The sequence below is a fragment of the Mesitornis unicolor genome, unplaced genomic scaffold, assembly GCF_000695765.1.
Source record: "Mesitornis unicolor isolate BGI_N332 unplaced genomic scaffold, ASM69576v1 scaffold17787, whole genome shotgun sequence".
In the NCBI taxonomy this organism is placed as follows: domain Eukaryota; kingdom Metazoa; phylum Chordata; class Aves; order Mesitornithiformes; family Mesitornithidae; genus Mesitornis; species Mesitornis unicolor.
Genome location: NW_010194518.1, coordinates 14803 through 25999, shown reverse-complemented (window position 1 = coordinate 25999; position 11197 = coordinate 14803).

The window sequence follows — 11197 nt, the reverse complement described above, 5'->3', positions numbered from 1 at the left end:
GAGGATTAAGGAAAATAAGAAACTGCTTATAAAGACATCAAATGTGAAATACTGATCAACTCCTAACGACATAAATAAAAGATCAAGTAATATCAATAATTGACCCTAAGGATTTGTTTGGCTTTTATTTTTTTAATGTTCTCATCTTGTTTCTGGAAAAAAATATGTGATAACAGATTTGCAATGTGCCTGACCTACATTCTTCAAGTTTATAATGGCCCAACCTATCCTGCATTCACATTCCAGGGTCTCCTCCTGAATAAACTGAAGCACCTTCCAGATGTGGTTGATACACTGATGATACTTCTGCACTGCAAAAAATATATCAAGTTCTCTTAATCACAAACATTAGTTTTATTTTATTAGATTTTGCCTTCCAGTAAACTCATCTTTTCTTAGTGACAAAGCCAGTTTCACAAGGTGCAAACTGGAAGTCCTCTGAGGCCGATTTCCTGCTAGCACAGGAGGAGTCAATCACCACGGCATTAGCATCAGTAGGAGATAGGGGTTAAGAGGATTGCAGACCACCATCAAGCCAAAGAAAGGGAGGAGAGAGAAACACAAACAAACTTGGAATTTTCCAAATTAATCCTTTGTTGCATCCTGGCTTACCTGTTTTGTCTTTCAGATTTAAAACTCCATGAGATACAGAAATGTCTGCCTTTTGGGATTTGTGTAACAGAACTGTCACAAGAATTATAATTCAGCACTGATGAAGCAATGCCAGCTATGATGGTTTTATCTGGAGACAGAAAGAAAAATATTTTTTCATGCATCAGAACCTGTTCTAATGTGTTTTAAGGTAAAATTTAGCTCCCCCTCTAATGAGGACTGTAGAAAATACAGTAGCTATTCATAGGCCTAGTATTTTAAATTTGTTCCTCTCATTATTCATGCAGGAGGCTAAATGATATTTTAAAATGCATTAATTAATAAAATTTTTGCTAATATGTCTAAAAACATAATTCGTTTCCTGTACTAGATAGACACTTATTGCAACACCACATTTTGAGCTGCACTTCAGTGCTTGGAAAAGATGTACTTAGCCCTTTGGAAAAGATCAGTAAGAAGTGAGAAATTAAATAATGCTAGCCTCATCAATTTTTACAGCCAGTACGTTTCCTTTTACTTGATGGTTGCCAAGAACTTTTATCCACTAAGAGTGTACACATGCACATATAGTCAGTTTGCTTATACAGATCTATACATTTCGAGATTGCCAGCAGTGACTGGACTGCAGAATGATAGATACATAAAATACTACTAAGCTGATACCTGAGATCCTAAAAGACCATCCATACAAATGGAAGTTAACATACTGTTAAACAAACTTTGTTAGATTAACTGCCTATTGAAGGGGGGAGGAAATTAAACTATTTCTGAAATTATGAAAATTAACATTCTTGAAGCAAATTTGATAGCCCTTACTTCAATGTACTTCTCTTTCTGGCATGACCCTTGCTTGCATGTCAACCTGAGATGAGGCTGGTGATAAAATATTGTGATAACATAATACTCTCCTTTCTAATAAGTGGAAATTCATTGTATTCTTTATATTCACATTGAAATATATTTTTCCTAAGGGTTTGTTTTTTCCTTTTGTACTCCCTAGACTTTTTAAAATGATATTTCTATAGGACTTTGCTATGTGAGATGCACAAAGACTTCTGATAATAACCTTTATCAGATGAATTGCCTTCACTTCTCTACTGGTTGTCCCCTCCCACCTTGCTATGATAAACTTTTTATAGTTATTTCCATTGCTATGTGTGCCACAAAGTATATGCTCGTGGCTGCTCAGTCTGCCTTTTCCTAGTAGTATTGCTAACATTAGCAGTCCTCTTTTTCCCTAATCAGAAGGCACACAGGGGTATTTGTCAGCACCACATTTCAGATTATCCAATTTCATTCCTTTGAACAACATTAACTTCTTGTAATTGACATTCACAAGGCCCTGTGGGAAAAGCAAGCCTTTTGTTGCACGTTTTGACATGTCATGCTTTTATTTTAAGTCCAATTTTTGTAAAGGAAACTAGCTGATCACGCTGTTCCCAGATTTTCCCCAGTTTCTTTGGAACGTCCTTCTTGGCTGGCTGTACCTGATTCCAAGCTACCTGAACCTGTGATTCCTAGTGACTTTTTGTTCACCTTCTACTTTTATTTAGAATAACTCATTTGAATTTTGTTTTTACCACATTTCATGATGGCTCCTTGCTATCTGATTTTATTTACGCCAGTATTTGTTGCATTGTGCCAGTGACTGACAAAAGGAGTAGCATGCTATTTTAATTTCCTGGCTTTCCCCCTTGCCTGTAACCAGTTGCTGAACACGCTATGGTCAGCTGCTGTTAGCGGAGGCTTGTGATGAGCTCAGTGAGACACCGAAATTGTGCCTGCCAGTGTTTTTCATGGACAATACTAAACATGGCTTACTTCAGACCTGTTAGGGAAATGGTCCATCAAAAGTGCTCCCCTCACTTTTTGGTGATGCAGTGAACATCTCTGATTTCGCAGCAGGCACTTGATCATACCTAGGGATGATAATTTGGGTTCTGTTTTTCACTATGTCTTGTGTGCAACTCACTCTGCTGAGCAGACATTATTAGCATGCAGTATCAAGGAAATCACACAGTTATTGCAACTCCTCTGCTCGTATCTCCTCAGGGAGAGCCACTCCTTTTATCCAATTCCCAGTCACATACAGCTGGCTACACAGGACCAGGAGAGATCAATATTATGTTTGCCAGTTGCTTTTCGCAACAGGCTTTCTGGTGTATTTTCTTTGCCTGGTGCTTTCCCAGGCTCCCTTTTCAGAAGGAAAGCTTCCTCTTGTCAATTTGGTGACTTATAAGACTGGGTCCAGCTGTGCTTCTGCTGGGGACCGAGCAGCAACAAGACGTCCATGTGATCTGCAGTGTGCAGTTTGCATCAGGCAATGCTAATGGCAGGCTTGCAACCCCTGTACTTCCTCCTTCAAGAAGCAGGTGCCTGGCCTTCAGATCCATACTATCTCTTCTGACCTTCTATACTGCAAACAGGATGAGGTGGTAAAAAAGACATCGCTGGAGTTTCTCCAATAGGATTTCAACATCAACTGAGTTCTCATCAGAAATATACTGTGATCTCCAGTTGGATCTGATAAAAACAAGCTGGTTTTTTTCCTGTTCTTGTGGTGGTCTTTGCATATCTACTAATTGAAAAGAAGGAACTCCCACCATTCCATGTGGCTCTTCTGTTCTACATCTGTACATATAACATATTTTAAAATTTTTGTTTGTAGAAGTAAGCTTCCCTCACACAGAAACTTCATATTGCACATTATGACACTAACTCTTTGTTTGCACAAGTTCAGAACAGTCCATATTTTGGTGCAGATGTCACGACATCTTCCTTCCCTGCGTGTTTGGTTCAGCACTGTCTTAACACAGCCAGCAGCCTTACTGTGTACCTTCCACAGTATAATTGCCATGTGTTTGTCTCGCAAGGTGAAAGTCTTATCACCCAGTGACTCACATAGATTATTTTGTTCTTGAGAGTTTGCTTTGGTTTATTTTGTTCTAGTGGGGAAAAAAAAAGCAGTTTGTTTATGCCACTGTGTAACATCTTTCCTTCAGCAATATGTACTCCATCAACAGAGAGAAGAGATGATTCTTTTAGGTAGTCTTCTGCTAGATGCTACTTGAGGTATCCTCTCAATGTGATAGCCAGCTGATTTGACTACTGTCTTGGGAACCTTTAACAGTACAAAATGACATTTTTCTGCTCATTTTTTCTCTGGAGAAATGATTTTAAAATAGTGCATTGCCACTGACCAGTGCAAAATATAGATGCCAGCTTCTAACAGCTTTAGTCCATATGCATTATACTGAGGTTTATTATTTAAACATAGATCTCATCTGGAATGATGTATACTTTGAATCATATTTGCCTGAATTGCTGACTATTACTCTTAGTCATCAGAAATCTGTCTCTTCGGCTAGTTTAATGGGGTGTCCAGTTGAAGGTGCTGAGTGACCCCAGTTTAAGGTGTGCCAAGAAACATTTCTGTTTCTGTAGGCCCTGTGTATTTCTGCTTGCTCCAGGGGAGAAGCAAAGATGAGAACTTCCCCTGCCATTCCCTCATGGGTCAGACTAGGAAGCCATTTTTGCCCTGAAGCAAGGGCAGAGGTGCTGAACTCATCTCCATCTTGTGGAGAGGGGGCTGCATCTCTCTCTGTGCCCCCAAAATCAACATGACCAGGAAACACTCCTATTCCGTGAGGAACACGGATGACACAAGAAGTGGTAGAGTAAGAAGAGCATGGACCAGTGCAGGTGGCCTGCAGAGCCACCTGTGGCTGTAGAGCCAGCAGGTTCACTACACATCTGCCCATCCTTCCCCTCTTCCCAGAACAGAGCAGATTTCAAAGCATACCATAATAAACCAGAAAAAGTAAAGAAACAGACTCAGTCTGCATTTGACCTGAGGGTTTCCAAACAAATTTGGCATGTTGGTTGTACTTTCTAGGGGGAATATCCCTGCAAACATAGCCTTTCTTGGGAATACACCACACTTCCAGGTGGCATATCCTCTGAAAAATAGGAAATTATCTTTTTTGTATTGTACAAATACCTGATGGTAGAAATAAAAATATTTCTCACATCCTTGAGGGAGTCTCAAAGAAAAGATTTAACTGTCACCTCACAGTCAACCAAAGAAAAAATCAGATCTTGGTCTAATTAGATCAAGACTTCATTAGCCTAGTCCTTCTGGGCAGAAGGACTAAGCACAGACAGAGAAGGTGATACCTGGGGTCTGTGAGCCCTGGGGTCACACTGAGCCATACCACAGCATTCCGGAGGGTACTCTGCTCCCAGCGTGAGAGCAAACAGGGCTCTCTAAGTGGATGGCGTGGCACAGCCATGGTGTGCCTCTCCATACATGATGCAGAGGCAGAAAATTAGGTACCAGCTGGGGCAGATGAACAAGTGAGGGGTTAGTATGCAACTAGGAAAGTGAAACTGGTGAGAGAAAAGAGGAAGACAAAGGAAAGGGGGAACACGGAGTTGCACCAGAAGGAAATTTACTGTACAGAAAATAAAAAGAGAAAGTTGGACCCTGGAATCTAGAACATCTTTTCATAGCCCTACAAAAATGAGGATAGTCAATGTGAATATGAGTAGTGAACTGAAAAATGAATTAGGAAAGATAATGATATTTTAGGGAACCTTCTGAAGTCTAATGATATTTTAGGGAATGTTCTGAAGCCTTTGAAATACTGACAATGACCAAAGATGCTCTAAGTGATAGCTACTGTGAACGTATACGCAGAAACCTTTCTTTTAGATAACCATCCTTCTTATTCATTGAAAAATCCCAGAAAGCAGAAAAGCTTTTTAGATAGAGTTTCTTATATCTCATTGATAGGTATTAATTTAAGAGGAAATTAATATCTCGTAAAAAAGTCTTATTTTGAATTTCACTTTCTGAAGAGTCAGTTGTCTTTGAAATGAGTTAAAGAAGTTAGAGTCAGAGTTCAACCTGAGTACCATATACTTCTTCATATATTAGTACTATATATTTCTTCAGCTCCAAAGTGAAGAAAAAAATGTGTTTTGTTTTTGTTTGCTTTGCCTTTTCTGTAAGGGATTCAGGGAGCACTCTCTATCTTCTGCTGGTGAAATGTTGTCTCTGCCATTTAACCAAGGGGACAACAGTACACAGCTGGTCTTTCTCTCCTAGGGTAGGGCTTTATTTTGAGGTTAAGGGAGACAGCTACTGGAAAAGAATCCTATTTAATAAAGAAACAAGCAATTCATTTGGCAGAGCAGACAAAAAGGGCCTGACAAAGGAGCAATAATAGCATTAACCTCAGGCTGTGTGTGGTCCACAGATGATGGTTTGCCTGTCCTCACTGAGCGGGGAGAGAGAGAAAAATAATGTTTGCCACTGTTGCCTGTGAATTTTTTGTCTTGTTACAGGAAAGGCAAAGGAAACCATGAAGCCAACTTACTCTCTTCTTGTGATTGAACGCCCTATTCTTGTGGTCACGGCAAAAACTAAGCAATGGTTTGGGCTTCCAATAGCCCCCACCACAAGTTCTAGATTTCACTGAGAATACCTTGAATTTAACTAACCATTTTGTTCCTTAAATAATTGTTTTTCAAGGGAAATTTAATTTAAAAGATGTATTTTTAACTGAGTGAAATCCTATGCTATGCAAACAAAATTATTATTATTTGAAATAATTCCTGTCGTGTTGGAACTATGTCCAGAAGTCATATTTATCGGAGCCAAACTGAAATGGAACGATCGGCGATCTCTTCCAAACCTAGTAATCCACGGCTTCAAGGGCCAAGTCCTGCTTTCAGCTCCACCAATGTAAATTCAAAGTTAGTCCGCTGACTTCACATTTGGCCCTATATGTGGAAAACAAGATTTCACCTCCGTGTCATGTTTTGCTCAATTTCTTCTTTGATTTCTCTTTGTCCATTTTGCTCTCAGATTTAAAAACAAGAATTTAATCCAGCCAGTAGATTACCTCAAGCAACAAAGATTCCATGTTACGTGGGCCAATAAAAAAAAAAAAAAGCAGAATCTGGAATATGCTGGTGCCTGGAACTGAGGTCCAAAGGTAGAAAGTTTTTTTTGCTCTGGCTGACGGGAAGCTGTCTCCTGTTATTTCTGAAGAAAGGACAGCAGTGTAGTTCATGCTATTGTATGAATTAAAATATATTTTAATTAATTCTGAACATCAGGGACTGTCAGATTTAAGGATTTCATTTCATCATGTTTTTCAGTAAATTGTTACCATGATTGGTTCTGCCTCAGGAGCCAAACTGAGCCTGGCCCTCATGTGAGTCAGGACAATAAGAAGGAAGGAGAGTAAGTAACCAGCCTTTCCCCTCGCATGGCTCACAGAGAAGTAAAATAAAATTTTAGTCTGTACCTTTCCTCCTTTTCTCTCTATTGTGAAAAAGGAGTCAACAAAATGGGTGGGAAAATAGTTTTACTAACTTGAAGTATTCCAAAATCATGAGACTGATTGAATGATAAATTGTAGATCCACATGTGACTTAGAATTCATCTTTACAAATTTTTGTCTACAACCAGGAAATCTTAGACCTTTTTAGAGAAGAGTGAAAGCTGGGACTCTCAAATGTCCCCATGTTGACACACCTCTGGAAATACGGGCTGTGTAAGAACACCGAAGCATGACATTAGGCAACAAACACTGTTTTTCAGTTCCATGCTAATTATGGGAATCAGCCAGACTTCTTGCATGTGCAGGGAAAGTGTGTGACCTAGTCTAGGTGATCCTGCTCTGGCAGGGGGGGGTCGGTCTTTCAAGGTCCCTTCCAACTCCTAACATTCTGTGATTCTGTGAAAAAGAAAGTAATTCTGTCCCAGATTTTCCCTATATGTGTGAATTCAGAAGCCCATGACATGACTTTCTGTGTACTTGATGGAAATCAAGTCCATCGATTACCTTGTTACAAACATTTCTTAAAGGCAATAACATTAGAGGTGCAGAAGCAACAGCAAAGGATTACAAATGGTCGGCATATTTAGCCTGTGAGAACAACCTGAGCAAAACATGTTTTCATATGAACATATTGCCACAGGGTTCACACACTAACTTTGCTTTCTATTGAAAGTGTGGCTATGTTTGATCAAAAATCTATCAAGGCTGCCTTCTCATATCAGAAACATTTTCCTCTCTATTAACCACATTCCCATCTGCTTTTTATTCCATCCTTAGTTTTGTTCTGTCCTATAAAGCTTTGGCTTGCTTTATATCATTTCACGGGATTGCATGTGAAGGAGTTCCTATTTATTGTTGTTATCATTGTAACTATTGTTGTTAGGTACATCTGATCAGGGTTTAATAATCTTAAGGAATCTATCACTGAGATGGAACTAAATTTACTTAAAACCTGCAGACTACCCAGACCTTTAAATAGAAAAAAGGCGGAAATGTCCTCGGTGGCTGACAGCTTTGCCACTACTGCCCGTTCCATGTTGGTGGACTCCACCTTTCCCTTTGCAGGAAATGGGGATGCTGAGCAGAATGAGGGAGTGGGAAGTGAATGGCAAAGTAGTTGGCTGCTTTGCAACTCTTCCTACAATAGTACCTGCACTGCCTCTTCCCACCTTTTATCAAGAAATAGGGGTCAAAAAGTTTATCATACCCCAGAGGAGACGTCACACATTGTTAAAAGATACTGCTCTGGGTTCTATCTAATGTACAAGTTCCCCCATGGCTTCTCATAGCAAAGCATTCATGTATAAACAACTGACTACAGAAACGGAAAAACTTTGGGAAAGGAAAACTGCAGCTGGCAGTTTTATGATCACTCTGCACAATCTCAGTTGTTTGACTGTAAAAAACTTTCCTTATTATTATAGCATTTTCTCCTGAGAATTTCTTTGCAGCAATACTGCTTGTCGCTGCCATCACTTGCTTTCGCACACAGAAGAGTCAACAGCTCAACATGTTCTGTTTCTCTGTGATCTCCTACACCCTTTTTTGCTCACTGGGACATTGAGCGCAGCAATGCATGGGGCAGGCCTGGGGCCAATCTGCGTAAATGCAGTGGGCTTCAAGCCACCTTGGAGGCAGGAGGTGGACTCATCTGCTCCTGTTCCCCAGGTGAAAGGGGGAGATGCTCCATTGTATTTCAGCTAATTTACATGGGGAGAGTATACTTGAAAATCTCATACAAAACTTACCACTATGCAATTTTTGAAGTGAGAAGCAGGTTATATAAGGAGCAGAGAAATGTCAGGTAGGGCTTTTGAAGGGATTGCTACTTCTTCTGTTGTGTGTTTTAAATACATATAATTAAGTTCTTAAATGTATTGCTACTAGTAAGGTCTCTAGTACAGGTAGTCTGCGATAGTCTCTAATGATCTTTCATCAGGAGCACTTGCTATTTACATTGCATTGTTGTACTAAGCAGGAGTTTATTAGAAGTGCCTGAACAAGACTCTCCCCTCTCAGTAAATAAGCTGTTGTAAAGCATTCTCCAGACTGTAATAGGGGAAGAAAGGAATGGGGAAGCCCTGAGATACTGTCAAGTACATTTTGGGAAGAAACAAGACAGCATTATTTTTTCATTTCCAATACTGATCTAAACTGAAAACTCAGGATAGAAAATTACACTCCAAACATTCAATGGTAACGTTTCTCAAGCTAGGTTTTCATTCAGTTTAAGGATCATGCCAGAAATTGTTGTAGTGCTTGTCAAAAGAAACAGTCATGATCATTTAGACAAAATAACTGCCTTTGGCCTTTCTTTTCCTAGTGAATAGTCTTCCTGCTAAAGAAAGCAGACTTCCTGATGGTGGCAGTTCTCCAAAATGGTATAGAAGTACTTATTCATTAATGACGTGGAGTGATTGTCATTGGAAAGTTCATAGTAGGTTGGAATTTTGCTATTTTAAGTAAATTGCAAAAGGCCCAGTCTTGATTTCTTTCATGTAAAATAACTGATTACTTGAATGAGGAAAAAAAGAAAAAGAGCCAATCCATCTTAGCAGAAAGCAGTGCATCCATTTTGTGGACACAGAACTTAATTTTTGATCGGTGTTCAAGGTACGTGTACTCATCGGTATGGCCCATCACTCTGGTCTACCAGCCAGGGGACCTGTCACAGCATGAAGTGGTCCTGTGTGGCTCAAGTGGATTCCTCTGAGTGCACAACACAGACTTGTCCTCACACAGATTTGGGATGTGATCCAGCTGTGCATTATGAGCTGAAAACCACCTCGTGTACATTATTAGCAAGCCAAATACAATTATAATGTTGTTCTTACTTATTGCTGTGGTCTTGTTTGTTATTGAAGACTCATCTGTATCCATGCTAAAACTGGTACAAATATCAAAAGAGCACATCTGGCCAATGTAGCTTGCATCTTGATGTACAGTGTATTGCTAAATGTGGGGCTAAAAGATGAAATATATGTAATTTGCACAGCAAGAACCAAATGCTACTTTAGTCCAGCAGGTGTTACTGCTGTTCACATTATTCCTACACCTAGAAGCCTTGTCACATCCCTCACTGGGGCATCGCTGAACTACCTGCTGTTTGAATGATGATGAATTGCAGTGGTCCAAGTAGTGAGTCTAGACAGCGAGTCCAAATTGACTTCACTGTCACTGCATTAGTGTAACATAGAGTAAAATTGTGCCTGCAGGTGAAGGCAGCTCCTTCAGTCGAAGCTAGGTTGGATGGCTGTTCCTAGGCCTGCTCCTTCCCTGTTGCCAGTGGAGGGAGTAACTACAGCCAAGGGAAGGTGCAACTGAATCCTCCTTTCACCCTGGAAATCTTGGCCACTGGCTGTTCCTGTGTTTCCTGCACATTTTGTTCACTCCAGAACCCAGAAGACAGATTTGCAGCTTCCTAGAACTGATTCCTCAAAAAGATGTTTCTCATCTGGCATTTTCCCCACATTTGAGCCTTCACTTATGAAACTCTCTGTCAACAGGGGTTTCCACCGTGTGTAAACGCATTGCCAGTGTGCACACCAAAATTTGTGCAAGTAGTGTAATAAGGGTATTATTTTTTAAGCCTTCTGCTGGTGAAACAGGGTCTGATACAGTGTTAGTTTTTTACATGGAGAGAGCTAGAGAATTATATCATCCACTCCTCCAATATGCAATTCATTCCTACTCAGCAAAGATATTCTTTCTTGGAAAGAAAAAGAAGAGTTGATGCAACGCAAAGTTGGTGCAAGCTTCAGTCAATAAGCACTCTGTAACATCCCATGGCAGAATGACTTATTAATGTGATGTGATACAACTTACTGCTAGCTTTAGAGAAAGATTATAGCTAATGAGATAATCTTGAGAAGCACTTCCTAGGCTTGGCTTACTGTTTAGGAAGATTAGTGATGACAGATATCTGAATCTGTCATGATACTAAACCAAAAGCTATTATGGTATTGCTAAGACTCATGGTACAACTAGCATGACATGGGATCAGTGGGATTCGAAGGCCGTGTGAGGGACTGTCTTCCTTTGCTTCCTGTTCTCACTGAGGTTGATGGATCTACCTCAGGAAGCTTCACTTTGTGGGAAAGGCTGAAGCACAAAGCTGCCCTTGAGCACCTCCAGCTCCCCACAGCCTCTGCAGAAGAGCACTCTGTGTCACAGACGAGCCTCTTCTTTCATCAGCTTGCTTCCTAGGTCCTATATGCCACAGTAGACCCCAG